Here is a 15,116-nt window from a genome sequence, read left to right as displayed (position 1 = left end):
AAGGGGTTACCCTGTCCAAAAAGGTTAGACAGGATGCTGTTGATTGTAGGGGTGCGTGTGTGTGTGTGGGGAGGGGGGGGGGGGGGCGCAATTTTAGTATTTGCCATGGGCGCTGTCTTGCCTAGATACGCCACTGCCACTCTCTGAGGAAGCTGGCGGCAGTGCATTTTAATCTGGGAGAAATATACTTCTAAAGGTGCTCATTAACATTACAATTTTCTCATCAGATGTTCAGATCTTTCAACACACGGTTTACTATCGTCAGTAATTGGATTGTATTTATAGATTGTTCCCATAAACAGGTCAATTAGGGCATTTTCTTTTTTCAGACACGATCACAAAACCAACTTTTCGATTGATTACATTTTCTGTTGCAATTGATCATAAAATAGTTTTCGCCTGGCACTCTGATTGGCCCAATAGGCTGCCTCTCAAGTGATGTCACGTAACAGGCAGCCTATTGGGCCAATCAGAGTGCCAAGATCACTTCCTTTAAAGTAACTGGACCTGAAGGGGTCCAGGGTGGGATGATCAGAGAGTCCGTTACTGGCTAATAGCCGGTGTAAGCTACAAGCAGTCGCTATGCTGGGCATAGCGAGCGCTCCTCTGACAACAGGTAATAATGCGTGCTATGCTGCCAATAGCAGACATAGGGCTTGATTCACAAAACGGTGATAACTAAAGTGCTTCACCTTGAAATTTCACGTGATAACGATTGTTGCACGCAAAAATTTGCATTTGCGTATCAACGCTAATTTTTCGTGCATTAACGGTTGCACGGTTCGCACAAAAAATGCATTAATGTGCGAAAAATTCGCGTTCATGTATTAACGCTAATTTTTCGCGCGTTAACTGTTTCGCTCATGCGATAAATTTGTGGTTCTGTGCAAATGCGACCGTTAACGCACGAAAAAATGCGTTAATGCGTGAAAAATTCGCATTAACGCGCGAATGCAAATTTTTGGGCCAAAAAACGGTTTTTCACGCAAAAACGCACTAACACGCGAGAAAAGCCGTGATAACATCACCGTTTTGTGAATCAAGCCCATAGCATGCATTAAGGCGCACAGGGTTGTATAGCTCGAGTACCAGCCATTTACTCACGCTGTTTGTCTTAGTGAATCAAGCCCTTAAGGTGTTTCAGTGCTAAAATGATCTTTCCAGTTCAGTCAACAGCCAACTTTCAATTTCCAAAGCTGAATGGAGCTGATATGGCTCTTCTGCATATGCTTGGTATGTGTACTCTCTTACTGGTGGGGTACACACTGCCTAGAAATGGCTTATCTTGCTGTGGAGCCTTTATTTCCAGCGTAATAATTATAATAATACACAAGCCTCGCTGCTCTGTAACACTTCTCAGTTCCCAAGACGCAAAGATGGGGATTGGCTGATAACTCATAACTGTCCCTTTATCAGAATAAATCTGACCTGAGGTCTGAGTGACAGGAAGGCATAGGGCTCAGTACAGGGGCAGGCATGGAGCACATGGTGCATTGTGGCGCCCATGGCACAAGCCATGCCTGCACCCCTCTAGATACACCTCTGGATACAGATGATAATGAGGACAGCTGACATTGGTAATGAAGGGGAAAGTGAAGCATTCACAAAGCAGGGCACAGGGCTGTGCTCATACTCGACTCTGTTAAGTTCCCCAGAGCTGCTCCATGCTCTGTACACATGCTGCTGCTCCATGCTCTGTACACACGCTGCTGCTCCATGCCCTATACATATGCTGCCTACATGCTCAGTACACACACTGCTGCTCTATGCACTGTACACACACTGATACTCCATGCTCTGTACACACGCTGCTGCTCCATGCTCTGTACAAATGCTGCTGCTTCATGCTCAGTACACACACTGCTGCTCCATGCTCAGTACACACACTGCTGCTCCATGCTCAGTACACACACTGCTGCTCTGTGCTCTGTACACACACTGATGCTTTATGCTCTGCATACATACTTAGTACACACGCTGCTGCTCCATGCTCAGTACACATGCTGCTGCTACATGCTCAGTACACACGCTGCTGCTCCATGCTCTGTACACACGCTGCTGCTCCATGCTCTGTACACACGCTGCTGCACCATGCTCTGTACAAACGCTGCTGCTCCATGCTCTGTACACATGCTGCTGCACCATGCTCTGTACACATGCTGCTGCTCCATACTCTGTACACAGGCTGCTGCTCCATGCTCAGTACACACGCTGCTGCTCCATGCTCAGTACACACGCTGCTGCTCCATGCTCTATACACACGCTGCTGCTCCATGCTCTGTACACATGCTGCTGCTCCATACTCTGTACACAGGCTGCTGCTCCATGCTCAGTACACACGCTGCTGCTCCATGCTCAGTACACACGCTGCTGCTCCATGCTCTATACACACGCTGCTGCTCCATGCTCTGTACACACACTGCTGCTCCATGCTCTGTACACACGCTGCTGCTCCATGCTCTGTACACACGCTGCTGCTCAATGCTCTGTTCACACACTGCTGCTCAATGCTCTGTACACACCCTGCTGCTCCATGCTCTGTACACACCCTGCTGCTCCATGCTCTGTACACACCCTGCTGCTCCATGTTCTGTACACATGCTGCTGCTCCATGCTCTGTATACACACTGCTGCTCCATGCTCTGTACACACGCTGCTGCTCCATGCTCTGTACACATGCTGCTGCTCCATACTCTGTACACAGGCTGCTGCTCCATGCTCAGTACACACGCTGCTGCTCCATGCTCAGTACACACGCTGCTGCTCCATGCTCTATACACACGCTGCTGCTCCATGCTCTGTACACACACTGCTGCTCCATGCTCTGTACACACGCTGCTGCTCCATGCTCTGTACACACGCTGCTGCTCAATGCTCTGTTCACACACTGCTGCTCAATGCTCTGTACACACCCTGCTGCTCCATGCTCTGTACACACCCTGCTGCTCCATGCTCTGTACACACCCTGCTGCTCCATGTTCTGTACACATGCTGCTGCTCCATGCTCTGTATACACACTGCTGCTCCATGCTCTGTACACACGCTGCTGCTCCATGCTCTGTACACACGCTGTTGCTCTATGCTCTGTACACACGCTGCTGCTCAATGCTCTGTTCACACACTGCTGCTCAATGCTCTGTACACACCCTGCTGCTCCATGCTCTGTACACACCCTGCTGCTCCATGCTCTGTACACACCCTGCTGCTCCATGTTCTGTACACACACTGCTGCTCCATGCTCTGTATACACGCTGCTGCTCCATCCAAAGTCATCTGTAGCAGGGAAAGAAAGGGGGCAGTGCTGTGAGCTGCAGGATGCGTGCAGATATTCTGGTGTCTCAACTTGTGCCTGTCCCCAGACACTGCACCGCCCTGGTCTGAGGGGGGATTCTGGGCAGCTGTAATCCCCCCTGAACTTGCCAATGACCAATATACTGCACTGGCCAACACTATTTGTAAACATATTGTTCCTCAAATGGAACTGTCACACCCAATGCAGCCACAAGATGTCACCCTAATCCTTAAAAGGGTCTGAATTAAATCAGTTAAATTAGATAAATGTACTCATCCTGTAATCAGAACTATTTGGTAGCTGCTGTCTTATCAGTGTCTGCAGATAACACAAGAGTTCTCTCATTTCAGAGAAATTGCTGTAAACAAGTGTGACTTTATTTCTTGATCTGTTAGATATTTCAGCAAAAGCGTTTAGTAATGGCAAGTCAAACATCTCTGTGTTCATCCTGCTGCCATATTTTAAATCTTTTGTATAAGTTGTAAGGTCTGCTTGAACTCTGGCCTTTTTTTTTGTTTTTCGGTTCCGAGATGAAAAACTAACTATAACAAGTAACTTGTCTATATATCTTATCTAAAGTTTAGATACTTTACACAGCAAATCTAGCTGCAAACAGCTTCAATAGAATATTATCATTTATTCCTGTGATACAATGACAGCAGCCATGTTGTTTGTAAACATTACACACAAGCAAGCTTATCTGTATCTTCAGCCCTCAGCCTGTGAAAAAAACCTAATCCCCCCTCCTTCTCATCCCTACTTCTCCCCTCTGCCTCTGAAATCTCTGGCTAGTAATACCTCCCCCTCCTCCTGCCCAGGCTGAGCTCCCATGAGCCTTTACTAATGTCTGAAAGTGCCTTGGCTCTCTGAAAACCTGTGGGCGTGGCTTGTTTAGTTTATAGGGAATTAGAGTATTAAAACAAAAACAAAAAAGTATTTGGCTTGAGGAATGCCCTATAAACTATAGGAAAGGAACACAATTATTCAATGAGTAAAAGTTAATCTCGGATCCACTTTAAAATAAGAGGTATTTGCAAGTTCTCCTCTTCAGATTAAATTAGATAGGTGCCTTTATCTTGTCTCTGTGAACTCTCATTCTTTAGATAGTCCCAGGGCCGGTTCTAGACTTTCTGCTGCCTGAGGCAAACTTGTGAGGTGTCCCCCCCCCCCCCCCCCCCCCTCCGTTTTGGAGTGATCGCACAGCACCCAACAATTTACTCTGCTTTATTTAATGTTCTCACTTGACATGCTGCAGCTCAACACAATAGCACACTGGCTGGCTGTGAGTCTGTGACAAACACACTGCTCCCCCTTAGCCACTCCATTCCTTCTCAGGAAGGTACACACAGTACAAAAATGCTGCCCCTGAAATCTCTGCTCCTGATGCAAATGTTTCATCTTGCTTCATGAGAGAGCCGGCCCTGGATAGCCCCACTTACATCACAAAAGGCTGGCAGCAAGGCTGGCTGAGAGTAGGAAGATCCGAGAGATGGGAACTCACACAGACAACGAAAAGGTGTGTAAGCTAATCATGGTACAGAAGAGATTAAACAGTGGACCTTCATTCAACTTCTTGACAATAATGTAAAGTTATGTAGCTAATCATGCTTCAGAGGAGATATCTGAGCAAGGGAACTTCACCGAGACAAATTAAAGATGTGTAACTAATCATGCTTCAGATAAGGAATGGGACTTCACACTGACAAAGTAAAGGTAAGTGGCTAGTAATGATTCAGAGGAGATATCGCCTTCAACAATTACAATAACATTACTATAGCGCTTTTCTCCTATAGAACTCATAGCACTTAGGCTCTCTCATATTCAGTAATTGGTAGTAGGATAAAGTATTTTTCTGCAAATATAATTTTCAGTCTGGATTTAAACACATTCAAAGATGGAGCTGTCCTGATCTGCTGAGGGAAGGAGTTCCATAATGTAGGAGCAGCATGGCGGAAGGGTCTGCGACCAAAAGTTTTCAGGTGGACTCTGGGTATGAAGAGATTATTAGAAATTGGGACTCTGAGATTGCAGGTATTGCTGCGCAGCTGCAATATTTATTTCATGTATCCAGGGCCCAGATTATTCAGTGATTTAAAGGTCAGTAGGCCGATCATGAATAGTATCCTCCATTTTATAGTTTAGCAGTGAAGAGAGTGCAGGACTGGTGTTTAGAGATGGGCCAATGTATTCACCAGACGAAAATTTGCAACGAAGATGGCGTATTCGCATTCGCCATCTCAGGCAAATACATGATGGATTTGGTTCGCCCCCTATAGATCATCATTAAGCTAAATGTTGACCTCTTACCTCACAGTCAGCAGACACATGGCAGCCAATCAGCTAGCACCCCCTCCTGGACCCACTACCCCCCTGTAAAAATGCCAGGACGGCAGTCATATTGGATTCATTTTGTTGCTTCGGAGTTAGTGAGAGCAGGTGGAGAGCTGCTGCACATAGGGAAAGCGTTAGCTAGGTCTCTGTTCTGTGTCCTAAGTGCAGATTCTTGCTGCTACCACATTGTCCTACACAGCTAAGCCCTTCCTAGGGCTGGTATATTGCTTTTCTTGCTATTGTATTGCTCTTCTGTGGCCAGTGCACAAGTTAGCTGTTGGAGACAGGTCTGCTGGTCCTAGTAGTGCACCGACCATAACCCACCTTCACACTACTACTAGCATCTAGTATCCACTGGCCCTTGTGTAAATCCTCAGTGCTGTAGGAGACAGGTCTGCTGGTCCTAGTTGTGCACCGACCATAACCCAATAATCCTTCACCACCACTACTGGCATCTAGTATCCACTATTGCCCCCTGTGTATGGCCTCAGTGCAGAATCAGTGCTTTTTTGGTCGCTTAACTGTCATTGAACTTCCTCAGCCTGACCATAGAGTCTGGAATACCGCGATCGCCTGCACTTCCATGATTGTGCGCACCAGCACGGCGGCCACTTCACATCACTACACAAAGATTGCTGCCGAGAGGACTAACATTTATGTCCTGGAGGTGTCAACTAGTAAAAACAAAGATATGCTCACCTTACGTAATCACTAAAGTTCTTTGCAGTTGTTTTCGGGATGCAGTGTTTTGTCTGTCAGTATGATGGGGCATAACCCTTACACTACCTGATCAACATGTACACATGCCGGATGTTTTAATGCACTTTATTCCACCAATTTAGGAATGTAACGTGATTTCTGCCCTTTAGTGATTAAAACACGACTCTGTGCAACCTTTTGCCATTGATCCCCCTCCGGTATGCCACAGTCCAGGTGTTAGGCCCCTTGAAACAACTTTTCCATCACTTTTGTAGCCCAGAAATAGTCTTTGTAGGTTTTAAAATTCTCCTGCCTATTGAAGTCTATGGAGATTCGCAGATTCCCCAGATTCACACATTTTTGCGCGGATTTGCATTAAAAATTTGCAAACTCTAAATTTGATATTCGGCCTTCACTACCAGTGTTATTTGGCAGTGATAGGGTTGGTTGGTTAACATGATGGGCCGGCAGCAGTATTCTGTATCAGCTGTAGGCGGTACAAGTCCTTGTTTGGAATGCCGGTGTAGAGAGCATTACAATAGTCCAGTCGGGATGTAAATGATTGAAGACATGAACACTGGCGTACCAATAGGGGATGCGACCCCTGCCGTCGCGGGGGGGGGGGGGGGGGGCGGGGCCTCCCTAGGGCCCGCTCGGGGACTTTTGGGGGCAGGAGGGGTCGCAGCATAAGAGGAGAGTGTGGCAGATTGGTGGGGAGGGGGGAAATTCCCCCCCCCCTCACCTCGGGCTCTCCTCTCAGCGCTCCCCTCTGGCAATCATTGGTGGTAGCGGGCAGGCAGCAGTAGCAGCGGTGGCGGCAGGATGATACATTACCTCCTTCTCGCTGGAGGACTTCCGTTCTCTAAGAGCAACTTCCTGTTTACACAGAAGCTCTTAGAACGGAAGTCCTCCAGCGAGAGGGAGGTAATGTATCATCCTGCCGCCACCGCTGCTGCTGCTGCCTGCCCGCTGCCACCAATGATTTCAGGAGGGGGAGCGCTGAGAGGAGAGCCCGAGGTGAGGGGGGGGGGAATTTCCCCCCTCCCCACCGATCTGCCACACTCTCCTCTTATGCTGCGACCCCTCCTGCCCCCAAAAGTCTCTGAGCGGGCCCTAGGGGGGGGGGGGGGGCGGATTTTTTTTTTTTTTGCAGGGGGGCCCGGGGATTTCTAGGTACGCCCCTGGACATGAACTAAGGTTGGGAGATCCTCTGGGAGTATGAGGTGCTTGACTTTTGCGATGTTCTTCAGGTGAAAATAGGATGATTTCACCATAGCAGAGATGTGAGTTCTGAAGTTTAAAGGGGCACTATGGTGAAAATTGGAACATTTAAAATAAGTGCAAACATAAACAAATAAGAAGTACGTTTTTTCCCGTTAAATGAGCCATAAATTACTTTTCTCCTATGTTGCTGTCACTTACAGTAGGTAGTAGAAATCTGACAGAAGCGACAGATTTTGGGCTAGTCCATCTCTTCATAGGGGATTCTCCGCAAGGCTTTTATTCTTTATAAAGATATTCCCCAAAAAGGATTTAAACAACTATGCTGGCCAGCTTTCCTGCTCACTACACAGTTTTTTGGCAGTTGGATAGAGCAACTGCCATTCACTAAGTGCTTTTAAAACTAAATAAATCCCTGAGAATCCCCCCGTGAAGAGATGGACTAGTTCAAAACCTGTCGCTTCTGTCAGATTACTACTACATACTGTAAGTGACAGCAACATAGGAGAAAAGTAATTTATGGCTCACTTTACTCTGGAAAAAACGTACCGTATTTTTTGGAATATAAGACGCTCCGGAATATAAGACGCACCTAGGTTTAGGAGGATAAAAATCAGAGGAAAATAAAAAATACACTTTGCCTAGGTGCGTCCAAGTTCCAGGAGCGTCTTGTGGACATTGCCCCCTTCCCAAGATCTCCATCTAAGCTACACTAACCCCTGCTACCTCACAAGCTACACTAACCCCATGCCACCCCCAGCAGCTCCATTAAACACATTAATTATGCTTTGCTGGTTTTTATGACCCCCTGTTGGTAGCCAAAGAGACCCCTTTAGGCAGCCAGTGGGTCTCAGCCAGGCAGTATGTGCGGCCATTTGTCCCCCTCTTATGCGCAGCCCTGGAGTTATATGGTCTGCCACTCTCTCACTGCGTGACCCTGACGCACATGAGCCGCCGAGGTCACGCAGTAAGAGAGAGCGGCAGAGCAGGAAGTAACAGGACAGGGATCAGCGCGAGCCGGTATTGAAGATAGAGAAGCAGATGGAGGACTCGTCGGCTGGATCTCGGATCGGTAATAATGCCTTCCGCTGCGCTCTGCATGAATAGCATGCCTCTTACTTACAGCCAAGCAGGCTGATCTCCGGCCGCCTCACCGACATCCATACCGATCGCGGCCACAGTATGCTGCCATACCTGCCGCTCTGCACTGACCCGCATCTGACTGGTGGCTCATATAACTCCAGGGCTGCGCATAAGAGGGGGACAAATGGCCGCACATACTGCCTGGCTGAGGCCAATATACCAGTACTAAATTGTTAACATTTGGAATATAAGACGCACTGACTTGAGAAAAAGTGCATCTTATATTCCGAAAAATACGGTACTTCTTATTTGCTTATTTTTGCACATTTTACATTTTTTCGCTGTAGTGCCCCTTTAAAGAGACTCTGAAGCAGGTCTAAATTCTCTTTTTTAACCTGTATTCATTTTAAGAACAATAAGCCCTGCTAAACCGCTGCCATCCCGCGGCAAAACGAGGAGTTTATACCCCCCAAATCCCCTCTGCTCGGTCCGGGAAGTGCTTCCTGATGAGGCAGAGCTTAGGGCTGTAGCTCTGCCTCTTCGCGTGTCAATCCCTGCTGATCGCCACCTCTCCCCGCCCCTCTCAGTCTTCCTTCACTAAGGGAGGAGGGGAAAGGCGGAGATATGCCGGCAGATAGACGCACATGGAGGCAGAGCTGCAGCTCAAAGCTCTGCCTTCATGAACAGCAAAATCCACGACCAAGAAAGTTGTGGATTTTGCAGAGGGGATTTGGGGGGGTATAAACTTCTCGTTTTGCCGTGGGATAGCGGTGGTTTAGCAGGGCTTATGGTTCTTAAAATAAATACAGGTTAAAAAAGAGAAATTAGACTCACTACAAAGTCTCTTTAAATCCCCATCAATTAGAACTCCCAGGCTACGCACATGATAAGAGCTGTGTAGATAAGTACCTCCTATTCACAGTGGGGAAGACCGCTAGTGACAGTGGCGTAGCTAATGAGCTGTGGGTCCCGATGCAAGTTTTACAATGGGGCCCCCCAAGCACTCTATACATAACAATTGATACAGCGCACCAAGGACAACCACAGTGTCAGAGGTACAAGAAGGGGATGGGGAACAGCTAGTTAATGATTACCACTATTCAAAGCATCTATAGAAGTGAATATTATGAGCACAGGACCAATAGAGAGCTAATACTGCACTTGAGGGAGGGCCCTTCGGGGCCACTCTGGCATACCTCCCAACTTTTGGAGCCAGGAAAAAGGGACACTAAGACACGCCCCTGCCACACCTTTAATTACACCCCCATTTTTCAAAACCACGCCCCCTCCATCCTATGCAAAGATTGCCGCATGGAGCGATGGTAGGCAAGCTATTTAAAGAATAATCACAGCACACATATGTCATAAAGGATATAAATTAGAGTAAGTAAAGAATAAAGACTGAAATGTGCAAAATATTAAATTCTTTATTTCTGGCAAATAACTTCACATATCAGAAATGTTATCACAGTGCCTACAAGTGCATCACTCTAGTCCCAGGACTGTAAATGCATAAACTTACACAACTATCCCTAATTAAGGATCTTGTATCACAATATGGGTTATTAATAAGAGCAATAGCACAGAGGAATGCAACCAATATGATTGATCCATACAGGATTTCTAGCACTTCACAGGCATATTGAAAGATAAGATATCCATTCTCACTATTCAGATGCTCTGTAACCACCAGATAGCCAGGGTAGAGATCGCTATCTTTCACTATCAACTTCAAAGAAATTCCTTGCTGAGCCTGGAGTTTTATGTGCTGCTGATGAAGTTCAGCATGAGGCAAGGCTACAGAGTATGATGTGATGCATGTATTTTAGTGTTCTCTGCAAAGTCTCTGGGTAGTGAAACAGTTAACTGCAAAATCTCTGCTGCTCTGTGAAGAGTTCGGGACATTTGACCTGTGCCCCGTGATCCTGTGATAGAGGCTGCAAATCGTTAGTGCCACAGCAAAACCGTGACACTTGGCCGGTCTGCTCTGGCCCAAGGGCCCCGATGCGGTGGCTACCTCTGCACCCCTTATTGCTACACCCCTGGCTAGTGAAGTTGTTTTGTTGTCATGCACTGCCCTCCGATCAGAAGGACTTCAGTTTTATCTGCAATTAGTCTCAGCCAGTTGTCACTCATCCATTGCTGTAGTTCGGCTAATCAGGCATTTAAACAGAGTTGCGTCTGTCACACCAGGCTTGAAGGAAAGATATAATTGGGTGCTGTCACACGCCCCCTAGTGGCCAGACCGCACAATGCCTTCCAATTGGTTCCAGCACACAGACCATGCAATCTGTGGTCGCAATCGGTGCGCAGAAACCACTGGAATTTTGGCAGCAGACAGGCTAGAAGGGAGCTTGCGAGTTACAGTAACACAAATTACACACTATTTCAGGGTATAAAACTGCCACCACTCCTGCAGAAGGTCAGGAGATCCAACCTCACTGATACTAATACCTGCAAATAAAATGGTTAAAACACCCTCTATTTTATCTAGCTATCAACAGTAGTAGCGACTCTTCGGAACGCTAGGATTCTTTTCTGTGTGGCTGAGTAGTAGGCGTAGCCGAAAGATAAATGACTTTTAGAAGTCTTTTATTATAAATGCATTATAAATAATTAATATATACAGAAAATCATTAAAATCAACAATTATGGAGACAATAGTAGCGCAGTATAAAAATAAAAAGGGAAGAAAATACGAATACTTAGGTTCAGGTGAAAAATGTCCGCTTGTAAAAGAAATGGCTAAGTCCTTGGGTTCAGAGTCAGGGGACTCAGCATCAAAGTCCAGACCAGACGGATGCCATTGCCAGCATGTCCTCAAGCTGGCAAGGATATAATCGGGATGATGTTTCAGAGTGGAGGACATTGATTTTGAGTCCTCTGCCATTTTTATACTCCTGACACAGTCTGAGGGAGTGGGAGCGGAAACCACACACCCCCTTAGAACCTGAGAGGTGCGATGAATCAGGCTCTCCAATACGCCTCAAAACTTTCCAAATGCCTTACACACTGGGAAACCTTGCAAAAGCTGTTCCTCAAATGGTATTACACTCCCAGGAAATTAGCCTATTTCCATACATCCCATTCCTCCTTATGCTGGAGACAATGTGGTAATGTAGGCACATTGTCCCATTTGATGTGGGAATGTCCACAAATAGATACATTTTGGCTAGAAGTACAAAATAAGATCTCAATAATGCTCCAATCCCCTTTTTCACTTCACCCAGCTTTAGCAATCCTCAATATAGGCTTGGAAGATATAGATGTGAAATATAGATTAGTAATATTCCATATACTAGCAGCAGCTAGACATCTACTTCTTACAAACTGGAAAAGTACAGATATCCCGAATATACAGCATGTTATTCACCTAACCCAACATAATTTATGCATGGAAAACCGATTAAGAACCTATGAGGGCAAGAGAAACTTAGACTACATTACAGAAATAGCATGATTTCAGGACCTAGGGTGGGCCAAGATGAGACAAGATGAATACATTTAGCAAAAATATAGGGTTGCATCAGGAATTTGTTCTTTGCTCTTTCTCTTTCTATTTGTTTATACCTTCTGCGTATACCTTTCTCTTTCCTTTTTCTTGATATTTTTATATATGCATATTCTCGGGAATGGACTTGGTTTAATATGGTACCTATGGTTGGTATACATGCAACTGGTGGGATGGCTAGGCCAAACGCTAACTCACAATATATGCCAGTACCATATAAACAGTCGGAATTATATGCTTAAGTTAATATGCGGCAAATCGATCTTTAGTGTATGTTTTATATCTGCAATGTTTATGGCTACACATTTACTTGTACTTTTGAAAAAAATGCTTAATAAAAAGTTAACAGTTAAAAAAAAGAACCTGAGAGGTGCCATCCTCCTTCTCCTGGGGACCGAAAATCATATCTAACCATATATGGGCTCTATCTCACAGAACCATACAGGTCAGGGCAGATTTAATAACATTTTCATGTCAGTCTGGATTTATCTAGCACAATGATACCAAACACGAGGGGCAGGGCCCCTGTGGTATCAGCAGGATACTTTGAATCTGTCTCACTGACAGCCCATAACTCAGATTGTTCTGGAATCTTCTCAGTACCAGTGCCAGGTAAGGTCCGACACACTCTGCGAGTTTGAAGGGCCTGGCAGCTTTGCAACACAGAAAATATGACAAATATAACAGTTTATGATTTATCTTATAACTAATAGTTCAGCAGGAGTTTAAAGTTGCCAGCTGGAGAGATTGCTGGTCCTTTAAACTCCTCAGCTCAGAGCTCATGCGACAATTCATGCTAAGAATGGTGTCAGCGTGGCTGCACTAAGATCCACTTGTTGAGCTTCTGTCAACCCTGAGGTCGATTTATGAGGGCCCTTAACACAGCTGGGTGCCTGGACACTTACTCTGAAAAGGTGCCTGAATAGCCCTGGCCATTTGGTGTTAGGGGAGCAAAGTGGTCTTTTAAAAGAAACAAAAAAAAAAAGTGTCATTCTCATTGCTGCAAGGACTGCGCAAATCCTAACCGTGAATCGATCAGAAAATCGACTGCGCAAATCTTCCCGATTCGCCTGCGCTCCTCACGGCTGTTCCGTCGCAGGTGCCGTCAGCATAACAGTGATATGTCAGGTCTTGTTCTTTAGTTTTCCAAGCGGTAACATGTAGATCGTGAATAGCAGGGAGAAAGGATTGAGCCCTGAGGCATCCCATACTTAAGTGGTACAGAGGTGGACAGGAAGGGCCCCATAGTCACTTTTTGGGTTCTGCCACTCAAGAAGCCTTTGGCAGGGCCCTCCCTTCTTGTGTAACATACTTGGTTGTGTACTTTACCCACGGAATAATGTGAACTTGTATTATTGGGACTATTGCTCCAGTGTATGATCTGGCATTGTGTATCTTATTTTTTATTACCTGTACTGTGCTTTCATTGTCTGTAACATTATTTATTGTACAGAGCTGCATAATAGTTTGGCGCTATAGAAACCCAATAAATAATAATAATAATATCTGAGGAATGGGACTTTACACAAACAAAATGAAGGTATGCAGCAAATTGTGCTTCAGAGTAGACCTCTAAGTGATGTGACTTCACACAGACAAAGTAAAGGTATATAGCAAATCATGCTTCAGTGGAGATATCTGTGCAATGGAACTTCACACAAACAAAGCTCAGGTATCTGGTTAGTCATGCTTCAGAGGAGATATATGCTGGGATTACACCATACAATTTTCTGTTAGATTATTCTGTTAGATTTTTCTGTTAGATTTTCTGTTAGAATGCATAATTAGATTATTTCCTGTAGAGACTGGTCATTATCTCTGGTGCATTGTTTTCTGGTCATCTCCTGCTAAGTAGAACAATGCCTAATTGCTCGGCAGATAGATGGTAAGATAGATACATTTCCAACTTGTGGAATTTAGAGAATCTAACAGAAAAATCTAACGGAAAATTGTATGGTGTAATCCCAGCCAGAGGCGGCCTTTGGGGGTGGCAAGTGGGGCAATCACACATTAAGTGGGGCACATGAAGAGGGCCCCGCATGTCATGCCCGCCATACCATGCTCATTTTGGTGGTGATGTAGGAAAGGTCTACAGAAGTCTAGCTGTTTGTGTTCTGAGCAGTTCTCAGATTTTCCTATTTTGTTTTACACACCTTATATTTTGCACCAACTCCCCTTTTATTGCTCAGGATTTTGTCTTTAGCATGCTTTACTGTACTATGCCGTTTGCATTTTTGTAATGAATTTCTGCACTGACATGAAGCTTGCCAAATCAATGCCAGTCGAGCATACACTAGAGCAAGAGGGGGATCAGGCTGGAGCTTCCAGACTGGCTGGGGATTGGTGCTAGGTTTCATGGGGATCTAGGGATAGGTAGAAGCTGGCTGGGGAGCTAGGGATAGGTACAGTTTGATTACATTACGTATTGTAATTGTTCCTATATTGGTTGGCTTAATTTTTAAACAATAATAAGGCATACTGCTTTAGAGGTGGACAAGCCCGTGACTGTGGTGGTACGGTACATGGCCTTCACTTATGGCTCTAGGCCCCGCAAATGACACTCGACCCAGGCCTCGCGTACTCTAAGGCCGCCTCTGATCCCAGCATTAGATTGTAAGTCTTTGGCACAATCAAGTATGGTACAAAAGGAGGGATCCTTTTGTACCATACTTGATTGTGCACGTTACCCACTGAGTAACATGAACTTGTATTTGAGACTGCTACTCTAGTGTATGATCTAGCATTGTGTATCTTATTGCTTATTACCTGTATTGTGTTGTCTGTCACCCCTATTATCATTGTCTGTAACCTTATTTATTGTACAGAGCTGTGTAATATGTTGGTGCTATATAAATCCAATAAAAATAATTTCTGAGGAATGGGACTTCAAACAGACAAAATGAATGCATGTAGCAAATTGTGCTTCAGAGGAGATAGCTAAGGAATGGAACTTCACAGAGTCAAAGTAAAGGTGTATAG

The sequence above is a fragment of the Hyperolius riggenbachi genome, chromosome 12 (assembly GCF_040937935.1).
Source record: "Hyperolius riggenbachi isolate aHypRig1 chromosome 12, aHypRig1.pri, whole genome shotgun sequence".
Classification (NCBI taxonomy): domain Eukaryota; kingdom Metazoa; phylum Chordata; class Amphibia; order Anura; family Hyperoliidae; genus Hyperolius; species Hyperolius riggenbachi.
This window is presented reverse-complemented; position numbering follows the sequence as displayed.